Source organism: Patella vulgata, chromosome 2 (genome assembly GCF_932274485.2).
Source record: "Patella vulgata chromosome 2, xgPatVulg1.2, whole genome shotgun sequence".
In the NCBI taxonomy this organism is placed as follows: domain Eukaryota; kingdom Metazoa; phylum Mollusca; class Gastropoda; family Patellidae; genus Patella; species Patella vulgata.
In genome coordinates this window covers 43,318,307-43,329,373 of record NC_065880.2, presented here as the reverse complement: position 1 = coordinate 43,329,373, position 11,067 = coordinate 43,318,307, and the positions used below count along the sequence as shown (strand labels likewise).

At 35.2% G+C, this 11,067-nt stretch overlaps 1 long non-coding RNA gene across 1 annotated transcript in view; it reads right to left on the bottom strand.

The window, feature by feature from the left end:
• Positions 1–205: 205 nt before the first annotated feature.
• The window catches only part of LOC126810322 (uncharacterized), an 84,027-nt gene continuing 73,165 nt past the window's right edge, over positions 206–11,067 (bottom strand). Inside the window, exon 3 of the long non-coding RNA XR_007675174.1 lies at positions 206–301. This is a non-coding gene — a long non-coding RNA (uncharacterized LOC126810322). The remainder of the gene's footprint in view (positions 302–11,067) is intronic.

Below are 11,067 nucleotides of genomic sequence, written 5' to 3'. Positions count from 1 at the left end.
ATCTGGATGAACTTTCTCGGCCAATGCAGGGATCGAACACCCGACCTCCAGGCTAGCAAGCCAACGTCTTACCCACTTAGGCTCCGTAGCCCACGCCACATGATAAGTCTCAACATTGTCAACATATAAGTACCTTTGTATCGGGGTAACATGACCCCCGCACCTTACCATTTTCGCATTAGCATGAAAACAAATACAATTGTGATTACGTTTTTCAAAAGATTTATTTCTAAAAATAATAAATGACAATTTTATTGAAAACGCTCTGACCTTTTACCTTGTGCATAGACAGGAACTAAACCTGGAAAGAGAAAATAAATCTAATGACACGGGGTTGTCTACATCAACAGGGCTAATGAAGACGTGCATATCCCATGCAGTATGTTAAGAGGTAAATTTTGCCTGGACAGCGGCGATTCCAACAACTCTTCATCCAATTTCAACTGAAAAGGTTTATTTTACGCCCACACCGATATGTATACAGGAATTGTTTTGTTTCCCTCCGTGCTGCACCACTGACAAGGGGAAATCACGAGGGAATATCCGTAGAATTTCTCGGTTAGCCGTGGGATCGAACCAGCGACCCCCTGGCTAGTGAGCCAGCATCGTACTCACTTAGCCACCGTGGATCACAAGAGAAAAAGGCAAGGTATTATATAAAGATTCTAGTAACGGGTGTCCTGCTCATCTGAGATGTCCGTGCTAAAATGGCTAACAATGTATGTTATACCTGCTTGCTTCTGATATTTACTGGTATGTTTTTGCCATAATAAAATTAGGAGTTATTGTTCTGGATGTTTTTATTACAATGTGTAACTGCAACTTAAGATAAATATATCTGTGTACAATAAAAAAAGAAGAAAGGTCCATATAGCGTTGTAGTCGTCGTATCAATGAAGTGAACAAACACAAATTATAAATGTAATGATGAAATGGAGTTTAACGTCCTACTGTTCTGCACCGACTGGGCTAATGAAGACGGCCATGCGCCATGCAGTATGTTATGAGGGATATTTTGCTTGGACGACCTACGCTTATTTCGAATTTCAACCGTCAAGGGCTCTTTTACGTGTACGCCAATGTGTTCACGGGACCTCGGATTTTCGTACCATCCGAAAGACTATGTCTATACGTTGTCCCTTACCAGGCCACCCGTTCTGCACCACAGACAAGGGGTACCACACCGGAAAAGCACGATGAACTTTCTCGGCCAACAACGGGACCAACAGGTTAGCGAGCCAACGTCTTACTCACTTGGCCAAATTATAAATGTACTGTATTGGGTGATATATAGACCGATGTCTTTTGGTTATAATTTCTATTTGTTTAGCACCGTCCGCACTAATAATTAAAATATTTGGACAATGGAACGTTTGGGGGACATATTAAATCCATATCAACACTATATATAATATATATCATGCCCATAATTATATGCTGCAGTTTTCCCTTCAGATAACTAGGGGAAAAGGTGACCCCTTATGGTGTAATGCAAATTTACTTCAACGATTTTCAGCAGAAAATTGGGTGATTAGAGAATATATAAAGGTCATTTAAATATTGCGTCTATATCAATACAATAATATGCACAATATTGATTGTCCACAAAGGTTGTTGAGGTCATATATTGTCACCACTCAATGTAGGTCTGCACCAAGAAGTTTTATTAAAGCTTCTTGTTCGGCACAGTCACCCGTTCATCCGCTGTATTACTATATACATGTATAGCTCTATCTTGTGTTCTTCGCAAAATATGTATTTGCAATATCTACCACAATGTGTATATTTCTTAAACTATACAGCGACATCTTAAACGAATTTTCCTCTCACAAAAGCTTAACACTAGAATAAATCTACGAGTATTTTAGATTATGAATTCGAAGGGAAGAATCTTGTGCAAGGAGCCGAGACAAACTGATTACCAAGATAAACAGCAACACCGGGCGCATCTGAACCAATATACCTTAGTTTTACACGCCATAAGCCGAAGTATTAAAAGAAACGATAAGCCAATGCGGTTAATTAAATTGTAAGCACAGTGTGACACAATAAAATAAATATTAAATTCGTTTTCAAAATTACACAAGTGGGTAAGAAAGACATAAGTGGTTAGATGAAACCAGGCTGACAAGCCATTCGTCTTACTGCATGATTACGACATTAAAGGCGATAAAATTATTACAGTCGAGACTGTACTGAGTTTGAGTATTGAACAACATTTTCTTAATTACATAAAGAGGTTACCATAACACAATACGTAATTTAACATGTACGTGTAAAGCAATGGTAGAAATTGAACAATTTATTTAATAAAAACTACGTGGGTATATTAAATTTGCTTTCACAAGTAAATAATGTGATGAGCTATTCTGCTCTATTGATGTTTGTGTCATTTGTAAATAAAATGAATCGAAAAGGTACAATTACACCCCCTTGGTGAACTTATAGAAAACTTTAAGTGTGTTGTTGAAACAGTTTTTATTTCCTTTGGGAAAAGTAAGCATGAAGTATGTATTTTACAATTGTACTTAAATACCCATGTGTTACTATAGAACATGCCATTCGATGTGGAATGAATAAATAACCCTTCGATCATAACCCTATTTGCAATAGTTTGACTCGGGGCAGTTCTTCTGGTTCATTCTTCGCTTCGTTTTTATTTCTATATTGCCTCCCAAACATTAAAGATACATTATGGGAGATAATATAAAGAGATGGCAGTTCTCGCTATAATAGTTAAAAACTAGATAGTGTAAAGGTAATTGATCCACTATGGGCCGAGAAAGAAGCGGATGAAATTTTTGCATAGTCTCGGTCATCATTACTAAAATCATTAATATAAACAACACAGTCTCGATTATCCACTTTTTCTGATTTAATTATCTTTGGCCGTTAGCGGCATATAGGAATCTAATCCAGCCTACATCGAAGGCTAGCCTTGACATCGAGAGTTTATTATGGTCTGGATAAGTTAATTAATGTCTAATTGATAATTTAGATAACATTTCAGGCCTAAAGAAAGACTTGTAATTAGCAGATTTTGCTCTTGCATAATGCATGTTTAACCTATGAATTTTAAAATTACAACACCTAGAAATTGTTCATACTTTGATTACAGATTCTTGGATGGTAATATGTAACACAACAGGTGGCTCAAATCATAGATGTTTGGAAATGGGTTATAAAACTACTCGGATATGCAAATGTTATTAAAATGGGGGATTCTTTACTTTTGGGAAAGTGTGACATTTTAAAAGACACATGTAGGTAAAGTCATGCGAATGGGTCGGAACCGCCAAAACCAAACTGCTGTCTGTAGAACCGACCAATGTTTCAATTTGAATTAAATATCGTTTATAATCTAACAGTATAGCACAACATATTTATAACACTGAAATACGTTTGTTGAACAACATGCCGTTAACCGGATTTTCAGAATGCATCCGCTATTAAACAAGGACCAATAAAACATATAATCGTGCAGGAGGTACCTCATTTGTTTTAATATTTGGCGATTTCATTGTATATGAAATACTGTCGACCAGTGCAGTAAATGTGATCTTTCACGTATACAGAAAAGAAAACAAACAAAATTACAGGACGCTCAACCCCTTTGCTCTCATTAACACCGCAAATTCCAGCATTTTTTATTTACCTGTTAAACCGACAGAAAGAGCTTCAAAGCTTTCGGATGGTAGTTTGAACCAAGTGTTAACAACTGATTCAACACCGGTTTAAATATTAACGAGAGGTGGTTATTACTGAGTGACGAATACCTAGTGTTACAGTTTGTATCGCCTACTAAACTAAATACTCCCCACAATATCTACACAAAACAAACGCCTCTTATTTCTCTATACCTATCTCGCAAATAGAAGTTTACAAAGATGTTTGCAACTCGCACCTGGTAAATTTGGTATTTAAAACTTTATTTGACAGTAATTTGTCTGATTACGAGTGTACTATCCCTGTTGATGAAAGACAAATTGTAACCAGCCAATACTATGCCTTATACACGACACCCACCACTGGATGGACTTAGAGTTGTATGTACATGTATTTGTAAGAAGATAACCTCTAAACGCTTCGACCAATTCAGGCATTTTCTTTCGAAGAATTATGATCATTAGGATTTTTATTTCTTATACTTCAGATGAGGTATTCCTAAAAGACGATATTGAGAAATGAATTAAATATCATTTTAATGAGACGTATAGATTAATTGATATGTAACTTACAAACTTATGCATACTTTACACATTTCTGTTATAATAATTGTGTCAATAAAAACCTCAACCCCTAATGCGAAATCGTCATAATTGCTTTTAAAGAAATTAACATTGCCAAAGTATTTATTGCATTGTGTATAATATTCAATAATCAATGGTTGGTCTTGTTCAAAAATATAAAAGAAATTAAAACATATTCAAATTGTCGTTTTTAAACCAGCATACACGCCTCTTAGTTTTAACTCACAATAAAACCTACAACTCGTGAGAATAGAGTATGCTAATTAAATGATTCATGAATATTCATGAATCAGGTGTATCGTCCCAGTGGTGATTTTGTGTGTTAGGTCTCTACTCAGGCAGAAAACCAGTAATAATAAAAATAAAGTCTAATTACCTGAAAATGAACACAACTTTCATCAATAACTGAATTAGAAATAAAGTGAATGAAAATGCTACGGTAAAATAAGAGTATAGAAGAATAACTGCCTGTAATAAAAGTAAAATAATTTGGATTTTATATTATACACAAATTAACCCTGGATTGCTAAAGGGGAATATAATCAAAATAGTTCGAATTTGCGATACTGGCATCCTCGCTCTTGCAAATGTTCATTCGACGGTCTTATTTCTGTAAAATAATTGACACCACGTTGCACGACCAAATTTATCAATCAAATTAAATTCAGTATTTGATTAACCTTGTTTGAAGACAATAAAACCTATTTATTTGATATAAATTCGCAGTTCATGTTAGAAAAATTTAACAACTGATTAAACATATTTTGAAAAAACAATTTTGGATGATGTTTCGAAAATTACATTCAGCTGTTTTTTTATTTGGGTTTTGGATTTTTAAAGGACAGCAAATAGTATGAAGTATAATAAATGAGAGGCATTATCATTGCCATATACTTTTTTTTAAAGTAGCACTATTATTACTATTTATTTTTTAAAAAAAAAACACGCCCAACCGTTGCATGGGACCAAACATACTCTGAGATGGGCATCTACAAATTTATTAGTTCTTACATACCTCAACATTTCTCACATACAAAATTTTAAAGCACTAATTCTTATATTAGTTAGCAATCAAAATAACCATTATTCGTAGATATCACAAGGACCGTAACTTAAGCTGTTAGAATCCCCAAATTAACAAACATTTTCAAGCTATAGAAAAGTGTCGTGATTGAAGCCATCACATTATTCCGCCTTACACAGATTTATTGCCACTTTAAACATTATATTTACGATACGCGTAGCAAAGTGTATATTGGATCTTCTCAAGGGACACACGAAATAGCTATCTCAAATTAGAAAATATTTGTATAAAATGGAAACTCATAACTGACATATTAAGATATACAGTTTTTTTTTTTTTTTTTTTTTTTTTTTAAACCCAAAATTAAACCATTTAATACATTATAAAGCATTAATATCATCGGATAAATAACAGTATAAGACTATCTTGAACAAACACATATTTTTATTATTGCGGAGATGCTCATGCGATGGTTAAAACATATAATAATTCTTACCTATCTGAAAAGTTCTACTCGTATTAACTGTGAATACCATTTATTATAATTCGCCATGTTTCTATGTGGTAATATTTCAGCAGTATTTTTCTCTTTATCATTATTAATTTACAAGTGTCGTTAATCAAACATGTTTTACAATCATCAATTGGTACTATATCATTTTTTGAAAGGCAACAGAACTGAAACGAATTTTATAATGGAAAATGATGAATTAGGAGAAAGTGATGATTGTATTTCTGATTCACGTGAACTTTCCACACGTGAAGCGCCAGATGGGGGAAACGAAGAGGTTATGGAAAAAGAATCTTTTAATTTACTTTTCTCTCACGCAATATGCGCTTGCACGTGTAAGCACACCCGCGCGCGCTCCTCTGAATACATATTAGGCGAACGACTATCTATTGGACATGAGGGAGGGTCTTGAGGGGACTATAATTTTATACCAGAGAGAATTTTACATGTTATGAGAACCAATATAAACAGCATTACTCAGTCCCACGGTACACTAACAAGCAGCTACTAAAATTTGCAATGACAATATCTCGGCAAATCGCCTATTATGCTTGTGACGTTTACCAGAGACCCGGTCACTGCTGAAGATATTAATTTCTTGACCGACCAATTTCTTACAGGAGCAGGCAATAGATATCTTGTCGAGCAAATCCCCGAGGATTTTGAAGCGCGCGCCTCTACCCTTGTCTATCGTCTGCCTTTCAATCAATTTGTCATTTTGACGTCTGCGAGGATATGCGGAGATGGCAAGTTCAGCTTCCAGTAAAAAGCTTTAGCCTCTGTTATTGATAAGGACTAGAAATGGATAATTTTCCGATCAGAAGTACACAGTAACTGGTAACGACCTGATCTCCTGGGACCAACTTAATCCCGCATAAAGCACCCCAAATTGCCGTATGGGGGAACAAGCAGATGGCATTGGAGTTTGACAAGTAAAATTCCACCATCATCTTTTCTAAAGAGAAATAAAGGTTGGGGTTGAAGATCTATGTCTGATAACTTTTCTCCTTTTACATTAGTTTTACTTCAAAATGACATTCAAGAATTAGTCAAGAATGAGTTATCTCCCTTGCATTAATGAATTCAATGCCGATGGGTGTACGTATTCCCTACATTTTTTGTATCTCGTATTCATTTTCCAAAATTTCTTTTGTGCAAATGAAACTAAATTTTAATAAAGATTTTCGGCTTTTTACCAGTAAGTAGAAAAACAATTTCTTTAAAATGAGGGTTTTTTATGTCTCAAAATAAATTGTAAATTATAAAAAACAAAACAATGCACCTTTATAAAAACGTTAAAGATTTTGATAAAGAGTTGACCATTCTTGTTGTAATACCTCAAAAATAGATAATGTAAAATGAAAATATTCAAAATTTCATTACTTCATTCTGAGCCAAGTTATTACTGTTGGTAGTTTTGACAAGATGTGTGCCTTGTGGTAACCAGGGCCCTGGTATATTCGAGACTTAGGCTCGCATTCCCAATTTTAAATCAAATTTTTAAATGCCGAACCGTTCTAATCTAGTTAAAATCTCGAGTATGCGATGCTATCGAGAGTTGGTTGTGGCCTTGTTTTGTTAATAAATGTCTAATTAATAGTTTATATAACATTTCAGGCTTAAAGAAAGACCTGCAATAGGCAGGTTTAGCTCTTGCATAATGTATGTTTAATAAGCCTATGCCTGTTTCGGCTTCTTTTGTTACTGGGATCCACGGTGGCTAAGTGGGTGAGACGCTGTCTCGCTTGCCTGGAGGTCGGGTGTTCGATCCTTGCATTGGCCAAGAAAGTTCATCAGAATTTTCCGACGTGGTTTCCTCTTGTCAGTGTTCAGGGCGGAGGGCCTGACAAGGACAGTTGTCTAGTCGTTCGAATGGTACGAAAACCCGAGGTACCGTGTATACATTGGCATGCACGTAAAAGATCCCTTGGTAGTTGGAATTCAATGTAAGAGTATGACATAGTGCCGCTGCCCGGGCAAAATGTCCCTCATAGCACACTGTATGGCGTATGCCCATCTTCATTAGCCCAGTCCGACCAGAACAGTAAGACATTAAATTTCATTTCATTTCTTTTGTTACTATTTAATGTTCAGAAGGATCAGTTTTTGTTCATTTCGATATTAAGAAAGCAACTGATATTTTAAAATCAAACCGACGCTGCCACCCAGTTCAAAACAATAATAAAGGCTTTTAAAAAGCGTGTCACAAACCGTATATTTATTGCTGTTGTTTTTTTGTTGGGTATATTATGATGAATTTGGTGCACAACATTTAAAGCGAATAATATGTATCATGTAAAAATCAGAAAAAGCTTACCGTCCTTGCTATAATAATTCATTCAAATATGGATAATTTTAAAATGGAATTACTGAAAATTTCAGTTAAATTACTTTATTATGGACGACGTTATGGATAAAGTCTTGAGTTTCAAGTGTCATTGCCACTATAATAAACCAAGTCTTAATTTTCAGTTCTTCAATGAGCAGTTTCGTTAGAGACATCAGTTTTAAAGATCTGCGAAGATATGCCGAGCATTGTCTAATCCACTCAATATCTTAGCCATCAGATGGTCTAGAATCGATTATCAGCTTGCAGTAGTCAGATTTAGCACCTTAAAGAATATAATATATTCCTTCTCTTTAGTACATTCCTGAAGCAATGGTTACAAGCATTACCAGCTTATTAACCACAATTACACGGCGATTACGCATGGCGATATCAGGGATAGATGCGAATATTTAAAAAAGGGGAGAAAACCAGATCGTCGCCATGCGCAGCAATGCCGAAAACAATTGAAACCTATTCGTACGATTTTTCAGTGAGAAAAAAAGAGTATTTTTTCTGCTACAGCAACTGAAATTGGAATGGAATGAACCATACCTTTACGAAATCATAATAGGTTCAATAGAACTTTAAAATAAAAAACAAATCGACAGTTTTGACAAGTTTTAAATGTGTGTTTTAATACTCTCCCAAAATGTAAATCAAGTTTACACGGCAATGGTTAATAAACAATGCTCTTTACCATTGCTTCTTAAATCGAATATCAGCCAAGATCTTTAAAATCTTTTATAAAATTTTCAATTGGAAAAAATGTCGAGCTAACGAATAAATTATACCATTTTCGATACTGGGACATTTAAAAAACATTCATTTCTTTCTATATATACAACTTAATTTATGTCACAAAAACGGTATAGCTAAATGTTTTGTTATGCGTTTTTTTTTTTCATTTCAAAAGTCGGTACATCAAGGCGTCTTCTTGTCATAATCATTCACGCCGTAGATCAAAATATACAGAGAAGAATGACGTCTTGAAATATAGTGTTTGCAGTTATGAACATAACAAACGTACTAGGTTACAAATCCGAACACCTCATTTAGGTCGGCGATGCTTTGGTTTAATTTTTCCAGTTTGAAAGTCCTAGTTATAGGCATTTTTCACCAGATACGAAAAACAGCGAGAAACAGGATATATGTGAATGAACACAGAGATGAATTATTTAATGCCAGTATTAAAAAACAATGTTTTTAAAGCTTAGAACGTATAATTAATAAACTATTAATTAAAAAGCCATTGCTACAGTATATCATTTAAAATTTGTCAAAATAAAAGAAAGTGTCATTAAAGATATTTGAATGACTAGTAAGCGTGTTTTTACAAATACCTAAACACGTGTGCAGCTAGTGACAAAGGATAATACGCAGTTCGTACACCTTGCGATCAACTGAACGAACGTCTACCTGAAGATCGATTAATAATAATTGACAAATCAATCAGTGATCAAAGCGTCGTCGCCCTGAACCTACATTAAGTTGACAGGTTTGTCAGGGTCGTTTCTTCACTAATGATTTTCAATACATCCAGCCTTTAATCAACTTTTGACAAACATATTAGATTATCCAGACTGAAGCGTTGCCAAGAAGATCTAACAACCACTTACATACGACGAAAGACCGGGCTGCTGAAGACTATATACAAAATTGATTCAGACCTTACAACTTGTACACTGTACGTTGTTATTATCCAATCTGCTGCCATGTTTCCAAACTTGCTCTTTTATTTATCATTGATCGGCATTGACCAATCAGAACACCTGTTATAGACAACAATCGAACGCAGTCAGTTTAATTATAATGTTTCTATTTTCTATAAAATAGTCTGTTTACGTCTTCACATCCGACACGTGCCAGTAGTCAAGAACCGAACAACAGCCAACGTAACATATTTGTATAATTGTGCTATTAACAATACTGAGCAAATGATGTAAAGTATCATATTGTCTTTTTAATTTATTCATCTCAATTAAACTTAATTATATGCTAATGCTTTCAAACCGTTGTAAAAGATGTTGCCATATTATTATTTGAGACTGTTGGTAAATGTAAGGATACAACTTCCAGTGCTACGTTCAATAACTCGATAAACATCTTAACTCCACAGATAATAAAACTGTAAGAAATACATTTTAAGCTGTTTTCATCGTGGCTGTCGACCGATTAGAGACGGCAACATCCGTCTCAGAAGACCGATTCACCAGTTTGAAAATTCCGGAATTAAATAAACACTTGACGAAAGCCGGGTCCTCTGGAGGAATTAAGCCATATTTTCCATGGTGTGGTTTCCACACAACCTTATGTATTTGGGAGAAGCAGGGACGCCATGAAATAAATTCTAATAAGGCAATTGTTTCTAAAGAGAGAAAGTTAACGACCCTCGAGTCATCTGGCCTAACATTTAATAAAGCGTCGAGATCGCAGCCGGTTTGGTCGACACGAGGGACGGAGAAAAAACTCCTCTCTCTGATCACTGGCATTGATTTGGTGGCGCCATGGAATCTCTGTCATTTAGAATTCTTTTGACAAGAATAAAGGAAACATATTGATGCGCCAGACTCGTTACCTCATTTGTCAAATTTCTACGAAGATAAAGTGCAAAATAGTGACAGTATCGTCCGGCCATTTTAAACGGGATCATTCGTCAAGTTTTGTGGGTTAATAATGAAGTCATGACGAATAGGCCTGCTTCAGTTTTTCTCGACAGTAAAAGTACGTTAATAATAACTAGTGGCCATTTCGTCTCTCCTATAGCATTATATTTTATGGATTTAGGTCTACAATGATATTCTGTTTGGCAAGTGTCGCGGAAACAGTAAACGTTATACTTGATGGAATGTCTGGTTGCGTGACCAAGACAATAGTTGGTCTGACTGCCCAGTCTCCCGTGCCAAGCTTGAGTAATTTCGGCAGCGGTCGCGTTGCTTCCCTTACCGTTTGTCTT